This window comes from Macrobrachium rosenbergii, chromosome 13, assembly GCF_040412425.1.
Source record: "Macrobrachium rosenbergii isolate ZJJX-2024 chromosome 13, ASM4041242v1, whole genome shotgun sequence".
NCBI lineage: Eukaryota > Metazoa > Arthropoda > Malacostraca > Decapoda > Palaemonidae > Macrobrachium > Macrobrachium rosenbergii.
Window position 1 is genome coordinate 64,411,221 of NC_089753.1, and position 14,841 is coordinate 64,426,061.

The window sequence follows — 14,841 nt, forward strand, 5'->3', positions numbered from 1 at the left end:
ATTCTCAATCCCACTTTTTACACCTCTTTCACAGACTTATTATTCAGAAGGCTCACCTTTGTTTCACAGTTGTTCATAAATTCTCACTAGATGTCAGAGGTAAATTTATAAAAATTGTTTTTATTGACATTCCTCCGTGGGTGGCTCATTTGTCATGCTTGACAACAATTACAGTTATAGTTTGCTAGATACTTCCCAGGAAGCCTTGCAATTCTACAGCTCTTTCTATTTTACAAGAAGGTGCTTTATGAACAGAAGTTTGGGTCAGTTCATGGCCTGTAGGAAAATGCCCACGTAAGTCAGAGTGACACCCTTCACCACTAACAGAAGAAAACAGTCGTGACAAAGACGTATTACTCCAGGCTCTTTAATTCTTCCAGATATAGCTGCAACAGGGTCCTCGAATTCCAGCCGATTAAAATATTGGCTGGCACAGTTCTTTCCTAAGAGAGAAGTGGATTTCCAAAAAATGCATGTTACATCCACACAGATGTAAAGGGGGAATGATGGGCGACTGCAGAAAGCCTGGTATTACGCCTTCCCAAAGAGTAGATGGGGATGGCACTGGTCACTTGATGATTTAAACAGTTTAACACACCACCGTCTTGATACATCGACCAGACTATCCCCAAGTATAGGCCCTTTTGTTACTATTAGTGAAAAGTGAAAGGCATGGTGACCCCAGAGGCAGCTGGAATGTTAAAGTTCATGCATAGTTAACAAGAGGCAATTGAATGTAACCAGCATATTTGTTCATTGCTGTATATTATCCATCTTATTGGAGTAGCCTGGCAGCTCTCTTTTATACTAAGAATAAACTTTGCTCAGAATAACAAAGTAATTGGACTGGATACTAAAGGATTAAGGGAAACATATGTACAAGGCTTCACTGACTTACTATCAAATGTTATTAATATTTTTGGCATTTGTGTTACAGGATGTAAGTAATATAACATGGTTTTGGTAATGAACTGATAGACTAGTTAAATATTTTCTAGAGTGATTTATTTACACCACCTTTAATCAGAGAATCATAATCAAATTTAGTATGTTTCATAGTGTTAATTAGGATAAACATATTATATAAAGGTGAGGGTGGATTGTTTGGTATGTTGAACACATGTGTTTCATATAATGGATTTGGTGTCAGTGAATAAATTTTGTATGTGAAGTCTACAAATACGCTGTCCATATTACAATAATTGTACTTGTATCTTAAAAAGTTATCTACAGGCTAAGGTGGTATGATAACAAATTATGCAGCCATAACATGGACATAAATTAGCAATAGATAGTAACATGGTTTTCTACCTGTGAATTAACAAAAATTTAAATTACTAGTAAAGTCATCCCAGAGGATGAATTCTTTTACCAAGATTGTATCAGGGTTCTGTATCATCCTCCTCCTTTGCACCATTTCTATTAACGATTATTTTTTCCAGGTAAACTATCATTTTTGCATTCCAAGTTGTGCAGCAATATATTTATATTATAAAGTGCTGACAAAATCAGAGGTAATAATTTCCCCATCAGTAATTTTAGTCTTCATCCGTCCAATAAAAAAGAGACGGATTACTTCCTGGAAACTCTGTCACAGCAAGATAATCGTTAATTAATGTCCAGCTTTGAAACCTGCTGCTAACATTAGTCATTTATGGGCTTTCATGATACTTTTCCTAAAGGTGACAAGTCGGCCACTTTATATTTCCAATGGGTTCTCGGATCCGAAGAGTGAACTTAATTGCTTTAAAGCTTAGATGAAGAGACAGATTTTAACATTTCGACAGATCTCTCTGCTGGTATTTATTTCCATCCCAAACTTGTGAAATTAACGATTAATGCATAATTCGAAAATGGAGCTAAACGTAATTAACGGACAATTTAAATATATATACTGACCTCTCTACTGTCGTCATACTTTCAGCTCAGTTCCAGGTACTACAGTACGTACTTCTGAGATTTAAAGTAGTTCAAAATAATAAATCTAGTGATACCTAAAATTTAAACCAGATAAAAAGAATACTAACAACTCAGATTAAGACACTTATGAATCAAACAACGTGCCTTCAACAGTTAACCAACTTTCCTCATTCCCCAAAGAATCCGATTCCGGTTGTAGTTACTATGAGCAGCATCTACCAGAATGGTTCTTCAAAAAGTATACGTTCCTATAGACATGTTTGATTTAGATAATGCATAAAGGCGAGAGAAAGACAATGAAATAAATTCTTCGGGCATTTTGGGGCTACACCATAAATAGAAAATAATAAGCACCTTCAAAGCTCCCCTCCAGGCGCTCTCAGCTTGTACAGTCAGATGATGAGATCCACAGAATATTTCAGGACACTTCAATCGATTTAGAGTGCAGTATCTATTGACAACTTATTGACACTTTTACCTATGTGAACATATTCTTTTTTGGTAGATGATCCGTCCCATATTATTCATTAAAGAACAAATTACGAAACGAAAATCGTTGGTAAAACCCAACCAAATGCTAATTCACTTCTTTACTCATTTCTGTAAAAGGACCTTTTATTACAGGTTGGTGTAGACTACACCATAAAAATATCCGTGCTCGTCGTTATATAATCACTGAAAGGATTAATGCATACATGTAAATCTTTTGGAATTTGAAAAACAGAGCAACAAAAAGTTTCATATGGCTTTGAAATAAATTCAGTTAAAAATAAACAATTTAGTGCAGAACATACGTTCAAACAAACATATATAAATTAAACCATGATAACCGTTTCTTCATAAATAGAAAACTCGTAGAGAATGAAGTCAGAAACTCTAAGCACCATTTTCCATGTAGCTTATTCCCCCTTACAAATTAGGTCTAATGATGCAGCATTCAAACGCCAACCCGGAGTAATTTCCAGTAGCCGTTAACATCGACACTTTCATCAGATTAAAAGGTCAACGGTTGATGTAGTTTAACGGAGTTAAAAAAAAAAAACACGTTTGAGACAGTTCTGAAACTGCCCCGAGTTACAATGTTTGTTAGATGTTCATGCATATTCCTTTCGGGCGGTCGGTCATTTGCAGCGCGTTTGAAAATCAGTAACAGTCAACTGTTCTTCAACCACATCAATTGCGCGCCAGAGCTATTTATTTTCATTATTCGAAGTTTTCATCGCCAGTTAAGAATCTCAATTGCTTATCGCTCCTTTCATCTTCGTTTTCCCTCTTAATTGTCATCGCTCTAACAAATCATCTGCAACCCCTCATTATCCTCATCTCGTAAAGAGCAACAACACGTGTTTTAATCATTAGAAATTCTTTTGTTGCTAATTTTCTTCTCTTTATTTTCGTTCCTCTAAAGAATTTCCCGAGTTTGTTCAATTATTATATGACACCATAAATACTTCGCAATATCTTAGACAAATTCAATATCTCTTGATATTTCACAGAACTAATCTGTCGCAGTTTATAGTATTTTTGCTGCATTTATTTATTTATCTATTTATTTTTTACTCTTTTTTTGCAGTGTCATGATTTAACTGGAAAACTCCATCAGTCCTTTTGTTATTTGTTTTAGATCTCTTTTTCAGAATCTCAACCATGTTTCTCCTGGAATGTTCAATAATATGTGCCAAAATATTCACCTTATCTACGTAATGGAATACATTCTTCTCTTCAGTTATCAGAACCTTCCTCATTTTCCAGACATGCTTTACAGATCTTGGTCATCGACTTAATTACAATCCCACCACTGTACCGTTGCATCTCAACTGGGTCAAATAACGCGTGGCATCTTCCCATGCTTCGGTCGCTTAATTACTCTCTCATACTCAACCTCAACCATTAGGTTGAAAACTCACATAACCCTTTTTGCTCTTAAGTTGTGCCCACCTTCCTCCTCTTCATCTTCCATTATCAAATGTCATCTTATCCAGGCAGGTTGCATTCACTTAGGGGAACAGATCTGATATATTTGCATCATCCATTCTAGAAACCATACTTTTGTTCATTAGTTTCCTTGCCTTGATTAATTGTAGGAAAAAATTTAATTTCTCGAAATGTTTGGGTCTTTCACCTTCTACCTTCTTTGCCCTCGTTTTCTCTCTTTTCTTTGTAAGCTGCACTAAGTATCCTGTATAACTGCTAAATGATCTTTTCTTCAGTCCCACAATTGCACCCCTCAAAACAGTTTTCCCACATATTGTGTCCGTGTCCCAGACGACTAGCATCAGAAAGTAAAGGTACGCCATACAGCTTGCGGACTGTAAATCAGTATTCCATCTCCCTCAAAGGTAACAGATGAACCCTCTAGACAAAAAAAAAAAAAAAAATCATTGGCTGTTTTAAGTTTTACAGTTTCAAAATTCATACCAACCTGAGTTGGAACGTTTTGTTACTTGTCAGATGTTTAAAGGGAAATAATTACGTAAAGAAATATTTTTTATGCAGATATTATTTAAGAAACAAAATAAAATGGGGAGATCATAAATAGGAAATTCCTATTTTCCTTTTTCTTTGGTAATATATAACTTGAAAGGGTAATGCACCTTATGCTTAAGTTATTATTTCATGTATCGATAACTAAATACTCTATTAGTAGTAGACCCAAAATACATTCTACTAAGTAAAAATTGAGAACCTGGAGCAGTAATATCGTCGGAATAATTGGACAGTAGCTATCAAGAATAGGGAAGTAGATAGATAAATGAACAGAGAGAGAGAGAAAGAAGGTTCAACTATGAAGAAAATTAAATGAGCCTAAAATGATGCTAACAAGAAGAGAGAAGAAAATAACTTTCATTACCTGCATTTTAACCAAGGCAGGTTCACGATTTTAGCTTGTTATCTATTACCACGTGTTTTATTCATTATTTTCTCAAAATTAATGAGAGAACCGGAAGAAAACGAAGAGGGGAAATAGACCCCTCAGGTTCCGACCGGTCCTCTGAAAAGGAGGAAGAAAAAGATTTCCCGTGACCCTGATGTTGATGAGCACCAATGTGTGCAATGGGACTCCTGCAGAATTGTGTACATTCAGTTTTCACTTTAGTGACTCTGAATATCCCTTGGGGCATTCGCCTGAGATGTACCTGTGGTATAACAGTGTTCCTTTTACCCTATACTAAATTTTTTATACAGAGAAAGGGTATACTATTTAAAATTGTAATCACTACTTAAAAAATCATCTCTTGATGCAGTAAGAAATGTTAGATAAATACAGTGAGCAAATAATAAAGATTACGTAGATTAACCAAACAAAAACTTCTTTCAGTTTTCTTTCGAAGATGGAAAGAGAAACCACACGATTCTTGTGTATAACTTGTTTACTGGTAAATATTTACATATTACTTTGATCTCGAGGCACTTCAGGTCCTAATTGTGACTCCTTTTTTCAAGAGATGAGGTAGTCAGGCTGGTTCAAGGCCCCGCTGGGTCTTGAACCAGCCTGACTACCTCATCTCTTGAAAAAGGGTCACAGTTAGGACCTGAAAGTACTGAGATCAAAGTAATCAAGGATATCTTTTAAAATCAATGTGCAGTCTGTGCTGAGAAGCAAAGGCATGTGAAATACGTCTTTAATTGATATTTACTTTCTGTAAATATATTTTATTACCCTTTAAGTATTTATCGCCTACTACACCTAGCTTTACTTTCTTTTCTCTCTCACTTCCTTATCACTTACCCCAATCATCTTTTCCATACCTGCACATGATCTTTTTGCACTGTAGGCGCATGTGTTCCAACCACACGCCTAACCGCCGATGAATCACATCACATCTCAGAGAAAGCGCCATGCAGTTGACACAAAAGGTCAGAAGAAAACTCAAAATCTTGAGACGATGTTTTCAGCGAATATTTCCAATGTTGTTACGGTCGCCTTCTTGATGTTGTACCAGTCTATGTATCAAAATACCATTCATTTAGCTATGTACACATATTTCACAGCTATATGTTTTTCACTTGTATAATTGTATGTTTGCCTCTGTGAAGAAACATAGAGGCCTATAGTTAATCCCTTTCCTTACCTGTCAAAAGTTGGGACTACGTTACGGCCCGCAGGGTTTTTGACTTGTGTGAATTTTAGATGAATAAATCAGTTGTAACCTGACCTACGCTTTCACTTACACCTCACTCATAACACCATACTGAACCTCTCATTCTTAATCACATATTTTTCTTGTTTCCTCACTCTTCCTACGATTATATCACAGACAATCCTAGTACTTCCCTGCGTGACTCAATCCTTGCCCAAAGTTAATAAAAATTTTATATGCTCGTCTCACTTCTTATCAAATAATGACCAAATTTCTTTTCAGTAACTTTTTTCCCACCATTATATCCTCAACCTGGTATTTTATCTAGGCTACTTGGTATAATACATAACCTGACATATTTTCCGTGACCATTTCTCTTTTTCCAGTTTTACTAATAAATATACTTCTTTGGGAAGCAGGTATTTCTTCTTTACTTCTGTAACTCCATGTGCCAACATCATAAGCCCTTTCTCTGTCACTTACATTTGTATTTAAATCATCTAACACTACCCCCTTTCGTATTCTTCAACCCACCAAAGTACAGGTTCAGACTCACAGAAACATACTCTTACTTATATTTTTATCCATTCTGGAAACAGATGCACTTATTGTTATACATTCTCTTCTATTACTCTTTTGAAGACCCGTATGGTTTCACATTAGCACCTCCCTAGTCTTGTTTACACAGTAAGAGCTAACCCTTTCCTAGATCTGCATCCTGGCTACTACATACGTAATTTTTCCTGCCCGTTTATACATAACACTCACGCAAACACTGTTACATCTACAGCAGCCTACTTATCGGGAAAGATAATTTGTGAACACATCTTCAGCAATTTCTACATAAATCGGTAACATACTCCTATATTCACTAGAATCCTGACATGCAGTGTTTACATTCCTAAATTTTCAAACTTGGTAAGGTTCAGGTACGGTAAAGTTAAAAACAATCAAAATAAATTTTACCTGTCGATAAAATTGTCTTTCATTCTTCAAGTAATGTAACTGAACAATCCTGCAATGGACATTTGTGCGAACAGCACTGAAAGTTGAACCTTTTCCTTGACGTTTGAAACAATGGACATGAAGTGGCCATGGAAGAATAAATTTTCTCTTTCAGTTCAGTTTTGCACCCATTCATCCATAATTTTCATCTTAGTATATGTAAAAAGATCCATGAGCAACCACATTTTAGATGAGGACCTGCAGCCGAAATTTCGATAGTTTTATTTCACTTTCCTCCTTTGCCGTTACGTTCATCTTCTGCCATAAAATGACTCTCCTGCGGTGATACTCCTTTTTTTTTTTTTTAAATTCTCTCGATGTGACAAAAGTAATCCTCATATTTTCTATCTCATTTTTCCTCCTGACCCATAGAGTAAATTTCTCTGCCAGCTTAATTTGTTCTTTGTATATTTGCGAAATTTCTAGTATCTTACAGATATTATGAACCGTGTTTGGATAATTCCAATTTCTGATGAAAATTTCATTTCGAAGTGTATCTGTTTTTCTTCATACATATTTTTTCTCTTTTGTAATTCATGTATGCGTTTCTCCTTTTATACTTTTAAATATGCATGTGAAACGATAATAAAATAAGTACTAAGTCTGTCAAGGTGGACTTGATCACTGTTCTAGTTTTATTATTATTTTTGCACACTTTTGTGCTATAGGTGTTATGTTAAATTTCAGCAAATCGTGCTTTCCAAAGAGGCCAACTAAAACAAATGGTACTGAGATCTGAAGCCCAAACATCATTGCCGAAATGAGGCCGTCTCCTTCACAACTGGGCGAATAGACTCAGCTTGAATGTTAGATTTCCGATTAAGCCGTCCAATCCATCCATTTGGCAATTTGTGTTCCCTTACGAAAATCCATCCTAAGTTTATCAAGTTATGAGTGAAGCTAACAACTGTTAAGCAATAAATATACTAGAGGGGAAAGGGCATCACTCCATCAAACAACTATGATTGTTTCCCTGATCCTAATTCACTTCAATAAATATGAAGGAGAACAAAGCATGTCTATCATAGCTTGTGCATACTAAATAACTCCTATTACTGGTGGTCAAAATGAAACACTATGCTTTTAAAGCTTTAAATACAAAAATTTATTTCTAAGTTCAAAAGTTATAATTAGAGTTCATAGGCTCAAAAAAATTTATTATTACTCAGAGAACCAACATAGATTGAATTAATTCTTAAGGGGATCGGCCGGTTTCCGACTTTTTTAACGACAGGTTGTTGATATATAGGGAGTTTTGTTAGGATATTGTGTGGAACTTCTAAAAATTTTTGTTCAGTGACCTTCAGGTTTTGTGACCTAGAGCATTACCTCATAAAAATGGCCATTTTCAAATCATCTCCTCCTTTGCTTTGGTTTTAAGGGATGATTTGAACCACGTATAAAACACATATGGACCTTTATTCAAAGCAGGATTTTTGATTTTTTAAGGTATTTTCGAGAGATATGAATTTTTTTTTAATGAAATTTTCCCGGAAAAAATACAGAAAAAAAATTGCCAAAAATCAGCTCAAATATTAAAACCCCGGCTTTGTTTTTGTCTACCATGTTTCCCCATGTTGTATTTAAAATTTCATTTAGATTGGTCCAATACTATGGAGGATACCTTGTACAAAACTATGTCTAGTAAACTACCAAAGCCTTACGCCAAAAAGTAAAAGGGACTTCTGCAAAGACTCACAACTAATTCTATGGTTTTAATTTTTATTTTTGTTTATTTATTGCAAGGTGTTGAAATAAGAATAATTGATTATTTTGTACGCCCTAATTTGTCCATTCTTTTCTTTTTAGTTTTTGGGGGTGTGGAAGGCATTAACATGTAGGTTTTACGCCACGCCTGGGGTTGCTCCCTCCCCTCTTTTTTAATTTTTTTTGGAGGATGGTTGGAAGTATTAACTTGAGGGTTTGAACGCCATGTCCGAGACGGCTCCGTTCCCTCTTTTTTTATTCTCTTTTTTTTTATTTTAAGGGTTTTCTGGGATGGGGTGCCTCGAGCTACTGCTTTGGGTTTTCTAAATATCTCTTGCCCTTTGTGGGTGGGAACAGGTGTGGTTTAGGGGTGGATGTGGTTGGTCTCTGGTCAGCTTCTTCCCCTCCTTTTTGCTTTTGCGTTTTTTTGTGGAGGTTGGCTCTCTCTCTCCGGAGCTTTTTATGCCACTAATTGCCCTTGAACTTTTTCTTTACTTCTCGCCTGGACTTTTCCATTGGCTTTTCCGGTTTCTCCTTGCCAGAAGTGAGCTCTTGGACCTTATTGTTAGGCAGGTGAAAAAACAAAAACACCCGGATTATGCAGAGTTCAGTCAAGGTTTTCGAGCCTTCGTTATTTTTGGGGAGGAGTTTTGGCAACTCGTTAACTTGTGGAGTTTGGTACCACTCCGTGTGCGTTGCCCCCTTCAAGATAACTAAAAAAGGTGGAAAGGTATTTTGACACAACTATTTTGGATTCAAAGGACAAGATTAATTAATAAGAGAGGATGGACAAGTGAACATGAGAATGATAATAGGTTTCTCTAGGCAGGAGGTGCTAAACGCCTTAAAGAAAATGAAGATTGGAAAGACGACAGGACCGGACTTGATCCCAGATGAAATATGGAAAGCATCAGGAGGTGAAGGAGTGGGAGAGATTCTAGATCGAGAGAGGATACCAAGGAGTGGATGGAAAGTATATTGATACAAATTTTCAAGAGTGTGGTAATTATAGAGGTATTAAACTGATGTTCCGCACCTGCAAAGATATTAGAAAGAATGATATATGCCAGACTAAGAGAGGAAGTAGCAATAAGCAGAGAACATGTGGGATTTATGAAAGGAGTTGGAATAACAGATGGTATGTTCTATCTGAGACAGCTAAAGGAGAAATTCAGGGAGAACCAGGGGTACATACACATGGTGTTCATAGACCTTGAAAAGGCCTATGACAGATTCCCAAGATAGGAAATTCCGAGGAGTTTGAGGGAGAAGATGGTCCCAGAGAAGCATGTACGGATGATTCAGATGTATCGGAATATGTATACCAGAGTGAGGAGCAGTGTTGGAGAGACTGAAGAATTTGAGGTGTGGGTTGGATTACACCAGGGATCAGCCCTTAGCCCTTTTATTTTCAACATCGTGATGGATAGCATGACGCGGGAGGTAATGGAGGCAGTGCCATGGAGCACATTGTATGCAGTTGGCATTGTGGTGTTTGCCGAGAAGAGGGAGTTCTGGAGGGGAAGTTGGAGAGGTGGAGAGTGGCACTGGAGGATAGAGGAATGTGGATAAGCAGGTCAAAAACAGAATATGTGTACCACCATTGAGGGGGATGGCAGGGAGAGTAAAAGGTTGGGTGGAGAAGAAATAGATATCTAGTAGACAAGTTAAAATACTTAGGACTGAGAAGAAGAAGAAGAGGAAGTTGTCCCCTTCCTCCCCATTTTTTTTGGAGGGGTTTAGTTTTGGGAGGGTCTGGAGGTGGTGCAGCTTTCTGCAGCTTTTCTTGCCAACGCAAGAGGTTTCCCCAACTCTTTTTTTTTGGCGGGGGGGAAGTTTACATTTTTGGGGGTGGAGACATTAACTTGCGGGTTTTTACGCCACGCCAGAAGTATCCCTGTTCCTTTTTTTTTTTTTTTTGGTGGGGTTTTGTTATTTTCTGGGGTTGGAGTTATTAACTTACGGGGTTTTACCTCACGCTGGAGGGTACTTCCTTCTCTATATTTTTGGGAAGTTGTATTTATTGGGGCCGGAGGTGATTGGAGGTATCAGCTTCTTGGTTTTTACGCCATTCCCAAGTTTCCTCTTCCCTCCTTTTTTGTTTTTGGGAGTTTTATTTTTGGGGGGTTGGGAGCGTTAACTTGTGGGTTTTACGCCACGCAAAATTTGCCTCCTTCCCTCCTTTTTTTATTTTTTTATTTTTTATTTCCGGGGTTTCATTTTTAGGGTCCGTGTGAGTTTTATTTTATTTTTTAGGTCGTTTTAAGTCATTTTTTAGGGTGGGAGCACACCAATGCCGAGGTCGACCCTTCACCTTTTTTTTTTTCGGGGGGGAGTTTTAGATTGCTGTTTTTAAGTCATACTAGATCTCAGAAACTAAAGAGGTTAGATTTACCTCCTCCTCCTTGTTGCCACCTTCCCTCTCCTTTTAGGGGTGGGGGTTGTTGGATTGGAGCACCATCTAGCGGGATTTTATTTTTTGGGATGTTATTTTTTTGGGTGGCGAATATTATGTATATATATACAATATACACACATATATGTATATATATATATATATATATATATATATATATATATATATATATATATATATATATATATATATATATATATATATATATATATATATATATATATACAGTGTTTCGAAATGAGCCTCTTCAGCATAAACTAAAATTGATATGGCAAAAACAAAGTAGCCAGAACAGGTATTTAAACTAAAATTTCTCTCTGCAAATATTTTGTGTGGCCTCCATCTGCCCAAACACAGCCTGCATTCTATTTGTATGAGCAAGTAGCAAATTGCAAATTTTGAAACTCAAACCCCATTTCCTGAGCACTTCAGTCACCTCTCTTGAGGGGTCATCGAGGCTTGCTATACATCCCATTTCGAGTTACTGTGCATGCTTCAACATGATCCCATAAACACAGTGTTTTCACACACATTAAGGTCAGGGAGCTACCTGGAAATTCACTTGATGAGAAGAAATCGATACCACTGTGAAGCAGCTCCTGTGTCTGGAAGAGCCTTGAAACATGTTGCTTAGTATGCAAAAAAAAAAATGCGACTTCTTCAACAGATAATACATTTTCAGGATCTTTGAGGAAAAAAATACTCCACCAGTAGCACAGTTTCTCTGAAGTATTCGCCATTCCATGACTGTCCTTTTCTTTGATGATCCATTAACTGTTTGGCTGTGAAACAGAGAAAAATTCCTAACATTCAGGAAATTTCACAACTTGGCGATACGTGTACATCATCGCTGATATCAGTCCAACTTTGCAGCTCAAATGATGTCATTTTGATGAGTAGGTAAAACTGACTGACTGTGTAAATGAAGAATTCATCTGATGTGGCAACATGGAGAAAGTCAGCTTCATCCCAATCTTTAACAAATGAACCACAAAACCATGCGTAACGGTCTTCTCTCTGTTGCTGAGTGATGTTGGGCTTGCTGATAACATGAAATGGCTTGATACCAGATTTTTCAACTCACGATATACAGTGCATCATAACTTCTCTTCTTTCCCTTTTTGTTTCTAGTTCAGCGCCAATGTACATAAGGACTTTCTTGGTCTACCTACTGACTCAGCTATGATGTCTTGACTTCTGAGAAAGGACTTCAGGCCTTCCAAGATTCTCACTCTTTTTGCGATGATAGTCATGTGGATTTTTGTTGCAGTTTCTTTTAACAAAGGATTCATCCCTTTTAATGTATTTAGCTATCCAGGAACGTGAAATGAAGGATGGCCTCTCTGAAGGTTATATCCCGGATTCGGTCAATCCACCTGATTTCCTCCGAGTCATTAGCCATGGCTGTATCTAACTCCGTCACTCAGTCTGAAAATACAAGAAATGTAAAATGAAAAATAGCTTAATAGAAACTTAAAATAATGTACTTGGAGATAGGCTATAGCAGAAAACTTCATAACTTTCCATTTGTTCTGTGGAGATATTGATATATATATATATATATATATATATATATATATATATATATATATATATATGTATATATATAGAGATATATATATATACATATATATATATAATATATATATGTGTGTGTCTATATATATATATATATATATATATATATATATATATATATATATATATATAATATATATATATGTGTGTGTGTGTGTGTGTATATATATATATATATATATATATATATATATATATATATATATATATATATATATATATATATATATTCGATATTAAAGCCACAAGTGTGGTTTAATATCTTGGAATGACTTAACCCTGAGGGGATTTATAACTGATAAAGTGCTTCATCCCAAGCAGGATTCAAATCGTTTCTTGGTTTAGAAATGAAGAAAAACCTATCACTTATAATTCCCCTTGAGTGTGAGTTATTCCCACGGTATATTTGTGGCTTTATGTTTGTGAACATAAAATTATAAGGTGTGTATAAGAAGTGACATTATTTATAATTACTTACCTATCGATATATATATATATATATATATATATATATATATATATATATGTATGTATGTATGTATATATATATATATATTGTCATAAACTGGGGGTCTTGGTTGGGATGAGAATTGAACCAATTTACGAGGTTTGACTGCAATGGGACCAATTGAGCCCAGATTAAGAACAGAACGAAAAGTTATTTGAAACTTACCTTAGATTTCCCTGGATTTACAATTAAAGGAGGAAGGTTGCCATTTGGAATTAGAATTCTTTTACAACTTTACAGGGGTTTATTTACAGGGACCTTAGTAATGAAACAAGGAGACAAGCAAAACGACATGGTAGCCAATGGGCAGACTCATTAATTGGACACATAAAACAATAATGCAATGATTGGCAACAAGCAAGCTGATGAATAAGGGGGCCAATGTGCAATACAATTATTCCATTTACAATAAAAATGGTTTAGTCATGCCCCAATTACACTGAATAGTCTCAGTTAGATGCTGCAAACAGATTGAACTCCAGGATGGGGAAAATAATTCATATACAACTTTGGCGAGGCCACAACGGATTTCAAGGACCCAACTACGACCAGGAATAATTCGGGCTTGAAGGGCAGTCAGAATTATCGGGCACAGAATGCGAAGAGCAGCTGTCTCTCCTGAAAGAGACATCCTAGATTAGGATAAACGGCACACACTGAAGGAAACTGAATTCCCTTATAAATGTTACACCTTTCACATGTTAAATATTAACCACTACGTAGCCCAGCAGATAATTATGATGAAATCACGTAGGCACAATATGGGAATCGTAACTGCGTGGTCTTTTAACAATGAACATGTGATCGCACTCACACAAAGAGTAAATTTAAACACTGGTGTCGCTTAGCCTAAATGGCCCTTAAGTTTGCACTGGAAAGGATAAAGGGATGATTATACGGGATCGAGACACAGGTCTACTAAAGCCAAATCAAAAGTCCTTCAAAAGAAGGCATCATTAACTTATACACAAATGGGAATAAAGCACGTTAAAAGTAAAAGAAAGAAGAAGAAAGATTTATATATATATATATATATATATATATATATATATATATATATATATATATATATATATATATATATATATACTAATATATAACATATATATATTTATATATATATTTATATATATATATATATATATATATATATATATATATATATATATATATATATATATATATAATATATATATATATATGTCGGATCACGAGGAGTTGAGGTCAGAATCGACTCTCATCGGGGATAAGTTTCGGACACAGCTGCCGGCTCTCAATCCCGAGCATTCAAGCATGAAACCATTCGAGAATTTGTAAAACATATATTGATAGAGCAAATTTCTGTATATATATATATATATATATATATATATATATATATATATATATATATATATATATATATATATATATATATATATATATATATATATATATATATATATATATATATATATATATATATATCTATATATATATATATATATATATATATATATATATATATATATATATATATATATATATATATATATATATATATATATATCTATATATATATATATATATATATATATATATATATATATATATATATATATATATATATATATATATATATATAT